We start from the raw sequence: 11,617 nt of genomic DNA, 5'->3' as shown, positions 1-11,617 counted from the left end.
CGTTCAAAGCACGTTAAATAAGTTCAATGTTAGTTTATGATAAAGTGAAAGAATAATTTTGATAGAAAACCATCCACATATGGACATTCGTAATAAAATTTTACGCCCATGCCCACACATATGCGCGGGCTACCTTCCTAGTTTTACCAAAAAAAATAGATATGGTCTTTTAATTCCTATTTGTAATTGGCTTATATATTGTTGATGACATATCATGGTTGTTTCACTCTTAAGATTCTTTGGTGAACCAACGTTATCCGTACAATCAGTATGTTGTTCAACTGGCCACGCGACTTCATAGATCATATATATAATTTTGATGCTATGATTATCTTAAGATTATTTATTTATCTCCTAAAATGATCATTTATTAATAAAAGCATCAATATCAAAATGTATGGGTAGATGTCTAACGGGATATAAGTAATGGGTCTACCAATTTTATAAAAAATTAAGTTGGGATATTTCTATTTTTAGTGAGCAATTTTAGTATTTTCTTTTATTTAGGGTAAAATTTTCTATGGGACATTAAAAAACATGTAATTAGCTGGGGGATACCGCAAGAATGCGTATCTGTTGTGGGACACCGAAAAAACTGGTAATTAGCAACTAGAGGCCCACGACATTGTGTTATAATATCCAAAGGAAATGCAGAGAGTTACAATAACAAAAGTATAACTTTCCCCTACCTACCTAGTCCGGCTCGCATACACCTTCGACGTTGCATCCACACCCGCTGCCGGTGAGGTGGTTCTCTAGATGTGTGTGTTGGGGGGGGGGGGGTGTGGCGGGCCCATGCCCTTCGGACGTACGCGGGAGTGCCACAGACGTGGGTTTTAGAGATAGATTTAATTGATAATTTTTAAAATAGATATAATGGTGAGAATGATGGGTCCATTAGATTAAATGAAAACTGACGGCTAGATGTTTTATTTTTTTTATAATTTGTAGGATTTATTAGAGTACTATGTGATGTTTTAGAAGCATTTGTAGGGGTGTCATGTGACGGCTTTGGAGTGTTTGTTGGAAGTTTAATAGATAATTACTATATATAATGTTTTCTAAGGTTTTCCACTGAAAATAGGTATATATCCAAGTGATGTATTATAGTTTTTATATAGAAAAATATTGCAACACAGTTTTTAATTGCGTATTTAAAAATTGGATATGTACTTAGAATTAATTATTATATAGCTATCTAATTAATTGTTTCTATATATTTGGTTGTTAGCTTGGAAATAGTTGAGATAGAAGGGAGAGTTGGATGGAGAGGGAGTGTGTACATAGGTGCGTATGTAATTTTTTAGTAGTAAATATGTCAGAATGAGAGGAACGTATAAAATCGTGTTATGCAAGCCTTTAAATCTTACTCCCTCCATTCCAAAATATAAGGCATAACCACCTCTAACCTAAAGACTAAGAAATAATTATTATCATCTTATAGTTTAAATCAATCTAATAAATATAATGTATGCATCCAATAAAATTAGAGAGCATGAGAGTGTAGAATTTTAAAAAGTAATAATTTATTGTAGAAGTGATTGTAGTTAATTGCCTACGTACATGCATGCCTTATATTATAAAAAAGTGGTCGTGCCTTATATTATGGAATTGAGGGAGTAACTACCATGTATAGGCGTCGGTTCAGTCTCCTGTACATGAGAATAGAGAGATGCATGTGCTAAGAAGCAGTAGATTTATCTCATATTATAACAAATTATGGGTGATTATATCTTAAGTATCATAGATTTAAAAAAAAGGAAGGGGATAGGAGGAGCCGCATCATACGTGTACCTCGGATGGCCAGGGTAGAGCCCGTGCGGGGGCTTAGCCTTTCTTTCTTTTTTTGTTTTTTTTGTTAAATCCGATCTAACTGTCTTAAATAAAGAGTCCACGTCCATCAATGTTTAAGGGAAATATTTATTTTCCTCATAATGGTTAAAATAATTGGGTCCACAGGTTTAAATGAAAGAGCCATGTGGAGACTTGAGAGCGTTTGTAGGGTGCCACATGACGATTTAGGAGCGTTTCTAGCAAGTTTAATGGATTTTTAGTATATAATAATAGATAGATAGATAGATAATAGATATCTCTCTCAATTTTGTTGCTACAAGTTGGTTGAGGAGATATGGGGAGAGTCCGGTTATATGTACTCCGCTTTGGTAATCAATCAATCCATCGTGTATTGAGTTAATCTATTCTACGTGGTATCAGATTCCTTCCGCTTCCGCCACCGCTAAACCCTAAACCATCGGCGCCACCAACTCTCTGTCACACGCGCCTTGGCAGCTCCTCCTCCTCCTCCTCCTCCTCCTTCTCCCGATGAAGTGTTCGAGCAAGCTATCACTGCCATCTCCGATGCTGTCCGGGATTCCTTCATGCCCTCTCCTGGCCTTAACATCGATCCCACCACCGCCCAACGCGTCACTGATGGGGCTGCGTCGCGCGCCTCCAAAGCAGCGCGAGCGGCGCTCTCGCCGCACCTGCCGACGCTCACGGCGTCATCTCCAGACGCCGAGTCCTACGCGCCCATGGTGACCACTTCGGCTCGTGCTGCCACGGTTGCACCTCCGCCGCCTGTGATCACCCTCACCCCCGAGCTGGCAACCCTCCTCGCGCGTCTCGCCGTCGCGCCCATCTCGTCACCAGCGCCGCCAACGACTGGGTTCGTCCACTCGGCACTCCCCGGCTTCGACGACACCAACGGCCAGTCATCTGCGGCCGCCGCGTCCGTCGTGCCCGACACATCTGCCACACTGGACGTGACCACCCTCGATGCCGAGGCTGTCGCAGCTCTCCATGCCCAGGCAGTCTCCGTCCTCAACGTCAAGGCTCTCATCCCAGTCACCCTCGATCTCGCCGCTTCCAACAACAAGTGGCGGGGTCTGTTCCTCGTCGTCCTCGGCAAGTACGACCTCACCGACCACATCCTCTCCGATATTCCATGACTTGATCAAGTGGATTGGCATCAAATGGATTGTGTCATACTCACTTGGCTCTACGGCACCATCTCCGGCGATCTTTTTCAGGAAGACATGATGGCCGATGCGACCGCCAGGCTTATCTGGCGCAGCCTGGAACATCAGTTCCTAGCAATCGGGAGCGACGCGCCATCAACCTCTCCGCCGAGTTCCGTGGCTTCGTTTAAGGGGACCTCTCCATCACCGACTATTGTTGTCGTCTCAAGAGCATGGCCAACACGCTCAACAACCTCGGCGACCCCGTCACCGACCGCTCCCTCGTCCTGAACATGATCAAAGGTTTGAATGACAAATATGGAAATTTGCAAACCATTATTCGATTGCAGCGCCCCTTTCCATCATTCACTAATGCACGGTCTCAATTGCTGCTCGAGGAGATCACGAAGGGCTATCGTCCTTTCGGCGCCGCCACCGCCTTCGTTGCATCCGCCGGCAACACTACCGGCGCCGGTGCACAAAGCACCAACCAGGGCAGCATCTCCTCCGGCAACAATCGCAATCGTCGTTGCCGTGGCAACAACTCCGGCAACACCGCGACGAGCAGCAACTCCGGCAACACCATCGGCAACGGCGGCAATGGCGGCCGCGCTCCTCCTCAGGCTCTTCAAGCACCACGCCCTCCTCAAGCGTGACCCACGCCATTCAACCCATGGGCTAGGACCATCCAAATGTGCCCTGGCTCGGCGCCTGGCATTCTGGGGCATACGCCATCTGCTCCATTCGCCGGTGCGGCCCAGACCACCTTGTCAACCGTTGAGCCGGCCTACCTGGTGCACCAGGCCACATATGCCCCTTCGGCTGCCTTTGCTGCACCGACTGGGCCGCCACAACAGGCCGGCTACCTCCTCCAGCCCTCCACGCTGGCGTCGCCCATGCAAGCTGCACCAAGTCCAGTGAACATCCCTTCACACCAGTGTGCCGGTCCATTCCAATGGGACCCGCAAGCCTTGGCTAGCACCTTCTCCATCACCACCGTGCAATAATCGACCTCCAGCGACTGGTGTACGGATTCAGGTGCATCATCCCACATGGCTTCTGACATCGGTATTCTTTCCTTCTCCTACAAACCTTACCCCTCCACACCAACTCACATTATTGTCGGTAACGGTTCCACTCTTCCTATCACCTCCACTGGTTGTGCCTACATACACTTCCCTAACCATTCGTTTGTTCTTAAAAATGTTCTCGTTTCTCCTGACATAATTAAGAACCTTATTTTTGCTCGCCGTTTTGCTTATGGCAATCAGGTTTCTATTTCCCTTGAGTCCTTTTGCCTTTCCGTGAAGGATTACAACACCAAGATCAAGATCACCAGGTGCAATAGCTCTGGAGACCTCTACCCCTTCCCCACCGATGCCCTCGCCTCGGGTGCCTCTCCTCGGGCCTACTTCACTACGGAGTCCACCCCCGATATTTGGCATCGTCGCCTTGGTCACCTCGGTCAGTAAGCCCTCACCCGCTTGGCTCAGTCATCCGTCATCCCACCGCCCAAAGGAGTCTCCACCATATGTCATGCATGTCAACTCGGCCGCCACACTCGCCTTCCCTTTACCACTTCTTTTACTAGGGTAAGGCCAATTTTGATTTAATTCATTGTGATTTGTGGACCTCTCATATCCCTAGTGTTTCGGGTTTTAAATACTATCTTGTTCTACTAGATGATTGCTCTCTTTATGTAAGGACCTTTCCTCTTCATTTTAAATCCGACAATTTCTCCACGTTATCACATTTTTTTGCTTTCGTCAAAACCCAATTCTCTCAAATTATTAGGAGCGTCCAGTGCGACAATGGTCGTGAGTTTGATAACTCTAGCACCCGCTCTTTCTTCCTCACCAACGGTGTCAACCTACAGATTTCATGCCCCCTACACCTCCCGTCAAAACGGAAAGGCCGAGCGCATGTTACGTGTTTAGGATTTGTCTCGTGTGTGTTTTGAGATTGGATTTGGGGGGATTTTACGATTTTTCCGTGTGTTTCGGGAATAGACTCGGATTGAATGCAACACAGCGATCTGGGAGGGGTTTTTTTCCCGCGTCATTGAATCAGACTATCCCTTTTTTTCTTTTTATATGTTTTTTCGCCCTTTTTTTTATAAAATTGGAATCAGTTTGGGCTTGTGTTTGGATTGAAAACGCATGACCAGACGAAAACGCGTGATAATTGAGATGTGACGACCGGAAAAATCTAAATATTTATAATATTTATATTAGTTATAGATTTAATGCGGTGCCAGAGAAAAAAAGAAACATGTGGAGGAGGGGGTGATCGCGCCTCACGAGCGATAGCGCATTAGGAATTTCGACCACCTCCACCAAATCCGGCCGCGCCGTTGCTCACCATCAAATTGATCCCAGAAACGGAATCAACTCGATCTCATCTTTTCACCGAAAAAACCCCATCAATTTCATGCTAAATCCGTTAAATCCAATTAATTTTGGCCCCGTTCTTATCCCTACGAACTCATGATAAACCCGAATTTTCCTTCACTAAATCCCCTCAAATCCGATCCGATCTCTTCCTCTCGGGAGGATTCCTGGGTCTCCTCTTCGGTTTCCAGCCCTAGGCTGAGCTCCCCATGATGTGAGATAAATGGGCCCAGGGGTATGCGAAGTAAAGGGAAGTCATCTTCCCCTCCAGCCACGTGGCTCTGCAAGCTGGCCCCACTCTCATGCCACGCGAGTCACAAAAGCGGAGGGGGGGGGGGCCTCGGGGCATGGCATCACCCCCTCGGGCTCTCCCGCTGCTTCACCCCGAGGCCCTCGCCCAACTGCCATGTGGCGGGGAGAGAGAGAGAGCCAAAAGGGGACCCAGGCGGCACAGCCATAAAAACGCGGTGCCTCAACCGTCCTTCACCGCCTTTAATACGGCAAGGGAAGACGTGCGGTGTCATCTAACTGACCCCCGTCAATCGGATATGACCAGTCTGCGACCGGCCTGTTGCCGGTCGCGTCCGATTGAACGGGCGGCCGTGCCCCCATGTCGCCTCTGTATCCGTCGGAGTGGGAGTAGGTATGACCCGTCCCATCGGAGTGTCACTCGAAGGAGGGCTACCGCAAGTCTTCACCAATTTATGAGGGAATGACAGGGCTGTCCCCCGTGTCAGGCGGGGGGCGGCGCTGGGTCCCACTCAAGGACCGGTTGCTGCTTAGCTTCCGAGTGAAGGCACGGATCGTGGCCCGGTCAAAGTAAAGTGGGGTCCCTCTCCCATGGAGGGGTAGGTAGAGGCGGCGAATGTGGTATCCCCTTGAGCTATAAAAGGAAGATCTTGCGCACCGAGACAAGGGGACGACTCTCAGAAAACCTGAACTCTAGGAGAAGAAAGGCGATAGCGCTCTCCGGAGTAAAGGAACCCTTGTAATACTCATCCATAATCCCAAACACAGGATTAGGGTGTTACGCTCCTTAGCGGCCCGAACCTGTATAACTCGATTGTGTACAAGCTAGCCAGCAATCTTAGGGACGGATACGTGATTTCTAAGAGGCGAGCCTCTGCTCCCGGCCGAACTCACGAAAGGGGGGTCTCACGACTCCCCGCTATCGAGGGCCTTCCCTCGACACATGACCTAGCCGCCTCTCCCCGCGCCTCGCCTTCCCTCTCTGTCGCCTGCCTCAACTCCGGCCGCCTTTTCCCGTCGCCTCGGCCGTCCGAGTTCAGCGCCAATTCTACCCTCAGCACCGCTGCGACAAGGGCAAGACAGGCTGCCGGTTCCCTTTGGCCAAATTCTACCGGAAAGCCTTTGCCGCCAACAACCCGAGCTCGGCGCCAGCCACCTCCTTCGTCGCCCGTCGTCATCGTCGTGTTGGTAAGGTTCCGCTTTCTCTCATGTTCCTTTTCATGTCCTCGGTGTTCGCCCAAGTGCCGTCATTCGCCATCACCGTCCAGTGCCGTCTACCGGTGATCTCGCGTGGCCGCCACGCCAGCGTCCACGCCGGCTGCCTCGTCATCGCCACCTCGTCTTCTCTATCCATGTGGCGACCATTCTAAACCAACCCTAAATCAGATCCAATCTTAGCCGTCCGATCTTGGTCAGAAAGTCAAACCATCAATCCTGGCCATCCAATCGGGTGGACCTCCTCTGTAAAATAGTCCATGGTAGACCCGGTCCATAACTCCTATTTATTGGTGGCATCAGTACTCTCTCCTGTTTAATGTCATAATTGCGCTCCATAAATCCTCTCTCCTAGTCATAATTGCGGTCATAACTCCTCTATTGACATCAATTCTTTCTCTCATGGCTGATGTTATAATTTCGTTTTCAGTTTTAAATAAGTAAATATGATGTCATAAATCATTTAAGTTGTTTACTTTATACTAGGTTTTAATTTATTAAACTTTATTAATTCATGACTAAATCATACGAACTCGAAATGAGGTCGTTCAAGTCTCATAATTCATCTAAAATCATGATCTACATGTTTGTTTACTTTTTATGTATTGTTTATATGGAGTTGCTTTGTTTTTTCTTGTTTTGCGTTGGTAGCATATATTTTCTGTTATTTTGAAGGGTCATGAGTGCGTCGGAAGCGTTTCAGAAGTCGAATTAAAGACCAATTATTGTAAGGCAAGTCACAGATTCTAAACACAATCCCTTTGAGCATCTTGATCCTATATTAATTTATCGCTTTATTTCAAATATGCATTTATTTTCAAATATTATTGAGTTGTATGAGTTCGCTATTTTATGGCTAAAATGACTTGATTGGACGAATAATCAAACATTACAAATAAAAACTTAAAACGACAAATATTTTGGGATGGGGGAGTATATATCTATCAAGTAATCAACAAACTACAATATGGCTGTGTTCGCTAGAGCCTATTCATTAACACGTGATTAATTAAGTATTAGCTATTTTTTCAAAAATGGATCAATTTGATTTTTTAAGCAACTTTCGTATCTAAGCTTTTTTAAAAAAAACGCACCATTTAGTAGTTTGAAAAACATACACGTGGAAAACGAGGGAAATCGGTTGGGAAACAGAGATAAGAACACAACATATATATATATATATATATATATATATATATATATATATATATATATATATATATAGCTCTAGAACTTATCAGTTGGACGCTTAGGCTCTCTTGCAAGAGGTGGTTCCCTACTCTGTACTCTCGTTCTCCGCGCGTATATTATTTAAACTGTTAAACGATGTGTTTTTTTTTAAAAAGTTTAACTACGAAAGTTGCTTAAAAAATTATATTGATCTAGTTTTTTTAAAAAGCTTAGTAAATATTTAATTAATGACGTGCTAATTAACCGCTCGGTTTCTTACCAATATAGCCTTAGTGCCCAGTCAAAGTTATGTACATCGCGATCGAGACCCATACATGTGTCGTACGTTCACCAGTGCCAGTGGGCCGACGTACATGCGTGTCGTACGTTCACTAGTGGGTTGATGAATTTGCCTAGTAGTAGCTTGGATGATTGACTTTTTAAGTGCGGACCCTCCAGTTGACGGATCATGCTCACTAATTTAGAGCTGCAAACTCCATCTTCTAACTCTAAACTCAAATCCTAATGGGAGCTCGAGGTAGGTGTGAAAGCGTTTGGCTAGATTAGTCAGCTACATGCCACCACAGTCCTGTGTCACCATTTCATCCAACACCTAGGGTGCGTCCCGTGGTCCTGCCGCCACTGCCATCCTGCGCCGCCGCCTGGCCAGCATGCAACCTTCTTCCGTCGACGCTGCCACCTGCATGCTGCCCTGTCTCCGGCGTCGCTCATCCCGTGCCCCATCGCCGCACCGCGCCGTGCAACAGTCGCGCATCAGCCAGCCCGTGCGCCCTGCCATCTTTGTCGCTCATCCCGCACCCTGCTACCGCGTGCTGCTCTACCACCGCCGATGCCGTCGTCGGTCATCCCACGCTCCGTCCTGCCACTATCGACACCGCCGCTGCTGGCCGCACGCGCCGCCCCCAGCCGGCCGCGCGTCATCGCGTTGCGTGGCGCCCGCCGCCCACTATGCGCCTCCTGTCGCCACCCACGCCCACCGACGCTACCGCCGCAGCCGCAACTAGGACTCAGGAGGAAGATGGTGGAGGAGTGAGAACAGGAGGAGAGGAGGTGGGTAGGGTATCATTTTTACGTAAATACACTAAAAAATTAAAGGGTACTGGGTCTTTTGGGGAGGAGTGGAGCTGTGGAGCAGCAAAAACCCAGCTCCACCCCTGTAGTAAAATTATGTAGAGTAACTCTGCCAACTCCGTACAAAAAGATATAGAATCTGTATTGTTTGGCACAACTATCTATAGGTAAGTTAGAGTTGGGAGCTAGAGCTATCCCAAACGGGGCCTAAGGCCTTATTTAGTTCCCCAAACTTTTTTCCCAAAAACGTCACATTAAATCTTTGGACACATACATGGAGCATCAAATATAGATAAAATAAAAATTAATTGCGCAGTTTTTATCGAAATCGCAAGAATATTTTGAGCCTAATTAGTCCATAATTAGTAATAAGTGCTACAGTAACCCCACATGTGCTAATGACGTATTAATTAGGCTTAATAAATTCATCTCACGGTTTCCAGGTGAGTTATGAAATTACTTTTTTCATTCATATCCGAAAACCCCTTCCGACATCCGGTCAAATGTTCGATGTGACACCCAAAAATTTTCTTTTCGCGAAGTGAAGGCCTAACTTACGACTATACGGACTTTCATCGGATATTGTCCATGCAGGTATACTAATTTGTGCAAATGCACCGCCTTGGCGTTGCTCGACCGCCGGCGGTGGTCGCCGGTGTCGGATCGCCGGCGACCAGATCATCATACGCGTATGCACGCTCGGAGTCCACGTGGTAACCAAAACATCCTTGCAAACTTTTCCAACTTGGCACTATATTTTCTAAAAGGATTTTTACTTAGTGTTTTTTTTCAGAATTCGATTTTAGAATTATTCGTATAATTTTGAGGAAAATCATTTGATAGCTCGATGATCACCCGGAATTCTAAACTGCATGTAAAAGCATGACAAGATTGGATCTTTGTGATTGGTTTTAGAGAAAATTTAACAAAGCTACGTATTGTCCGATAAAATTATAATTGTTTTGCATATTTGAACCATTGCATCACAAAACAGCACATTTATGTTCCAATTCATTAGGAAACTACGTATTTAGAGTACAAATGTACCGTTCTTATCTCCATCCACGTGGTTGCCTCACTCAACAGTTTGTTGACCACTCTTTACCTCGTTGTATCTACTTTGTCAGTCTCATTTGATGTGGTGACTGGTGAACTCACCTCTCTACCTCGTTATATCATCTTACGTTGTTAAATCTCATTTGACGTGGCGAACTCATGGTGAACGAACCTAAAGCGTTGAAGCAAAGAGCCAAAGAGTGAGCGAAATTATTTTCTGTACAAAATAGTAGTTGATGGTACAATTGGTGGATAAATTGGGTATACTATTTTGAGCACTTGCTACCTGAAGAATATGGTTTCTCGCGAAAATCAAACCCTAATAATATAATGGTTATCTTAATTTTAATTTTTCATTGCAACCCATGGGCACTTTGCAAATAATTAGAAAAAAAAAGAGAAAAAGAAAAAGAGCAAAGCTAGCAGGCAGAGCAGGAGCAAGCGTCAGTGCTATAGCGCCTCGAGGTGTGGTAGCATCGTGAGTATTGTAGCAATTTAGTATTCCATTCTTCCAAGATTGATCATCATATAATAAAATTTAAAATTTCTCAAATTGCTCATCATATAACCGTATGGACACGGATTTTATCATAATATAATTAATGTAACGTAGGAGAATGTGTGCATGCTAAGGCATAATTGGCATAGTGTTTTAATCGATGCATGCATTGTGGGAGAATGTGTGCATAGTATCTTGATTGATGTGATTTAAATTATCCTTGGTCTATTCTAAAAAAAATTATCCTCGATTTTGGTGCATAAACATATATGATGATTATTTTAGAAAGAAGGGAGTAGTATCACATCGTTTGCCAGCAAAGAAGTTCACCAGCTTAAATAGGAAGGCTGTGCGGCCACTGTAACATTGAATTCGGAATTTTTGCATGAAGTGAGGACGAAAGCACAGTCTGTTATAGTGTAGGTGTGGTTCAACTAGATGACATGGATCCAATATAGTTTTTAGGCTCTGGGCTTCATAAATAGTATCAAAGCTGACCCTTGCAGCTATATATATGTATATATATATATATATATATATGAACACGTACGTGGGTATACGGTGCATATATGGGATGATCTCAAAGTAGCCGTATGGCATGATGTATGTGCACCAAAAATGCTTACAGGATGATCCTGAAGTGATCGTATGGCATGATACATGTGTGTCGAAAATTGTATGTATATATGGTGCTAATAGGGAAAGTTTCTGGTCAATTGGACGAGAAGGTATCCCAGGATTAAGGAAATATGACAGATAAGGAAATACATTATTTTTTCGGAATAGAAGATGTCAGAAGCCTGCTCGGGTTCCTAATCAGTTGGACGAGAAGGTATTCTATGATTAAGAAAATACGATAGATAAGGAAGGATATTATTTTCATGGAATAGAAGGTGTCAGAGCCCTATTCAGGGAAGATAAAGTATTCTCAAGCCCGTATCCTGTTTTATCTCTTCGAGATCTATATAAAAGGGCCCTGTGTTTAGGGA

Source organism: Oryza glaberrima, chromosome 9 (genome assembly GCF_000147395.1).
Source record: "Oryza glaberrima chromosome 9, OglaRS2, whole genome shotgun sequence".
Lineage (NCBI taxonomy): Eukaryota > Viridiplantae > Streptophyta > Magnoliopsida > Poales > Poaceae > Oryza > Oryza glaberrima.
The sequence above is the reverse complement of the archived record's forward strand: the minus strand, read 5'-3'. Positions refer to the sequence as shown.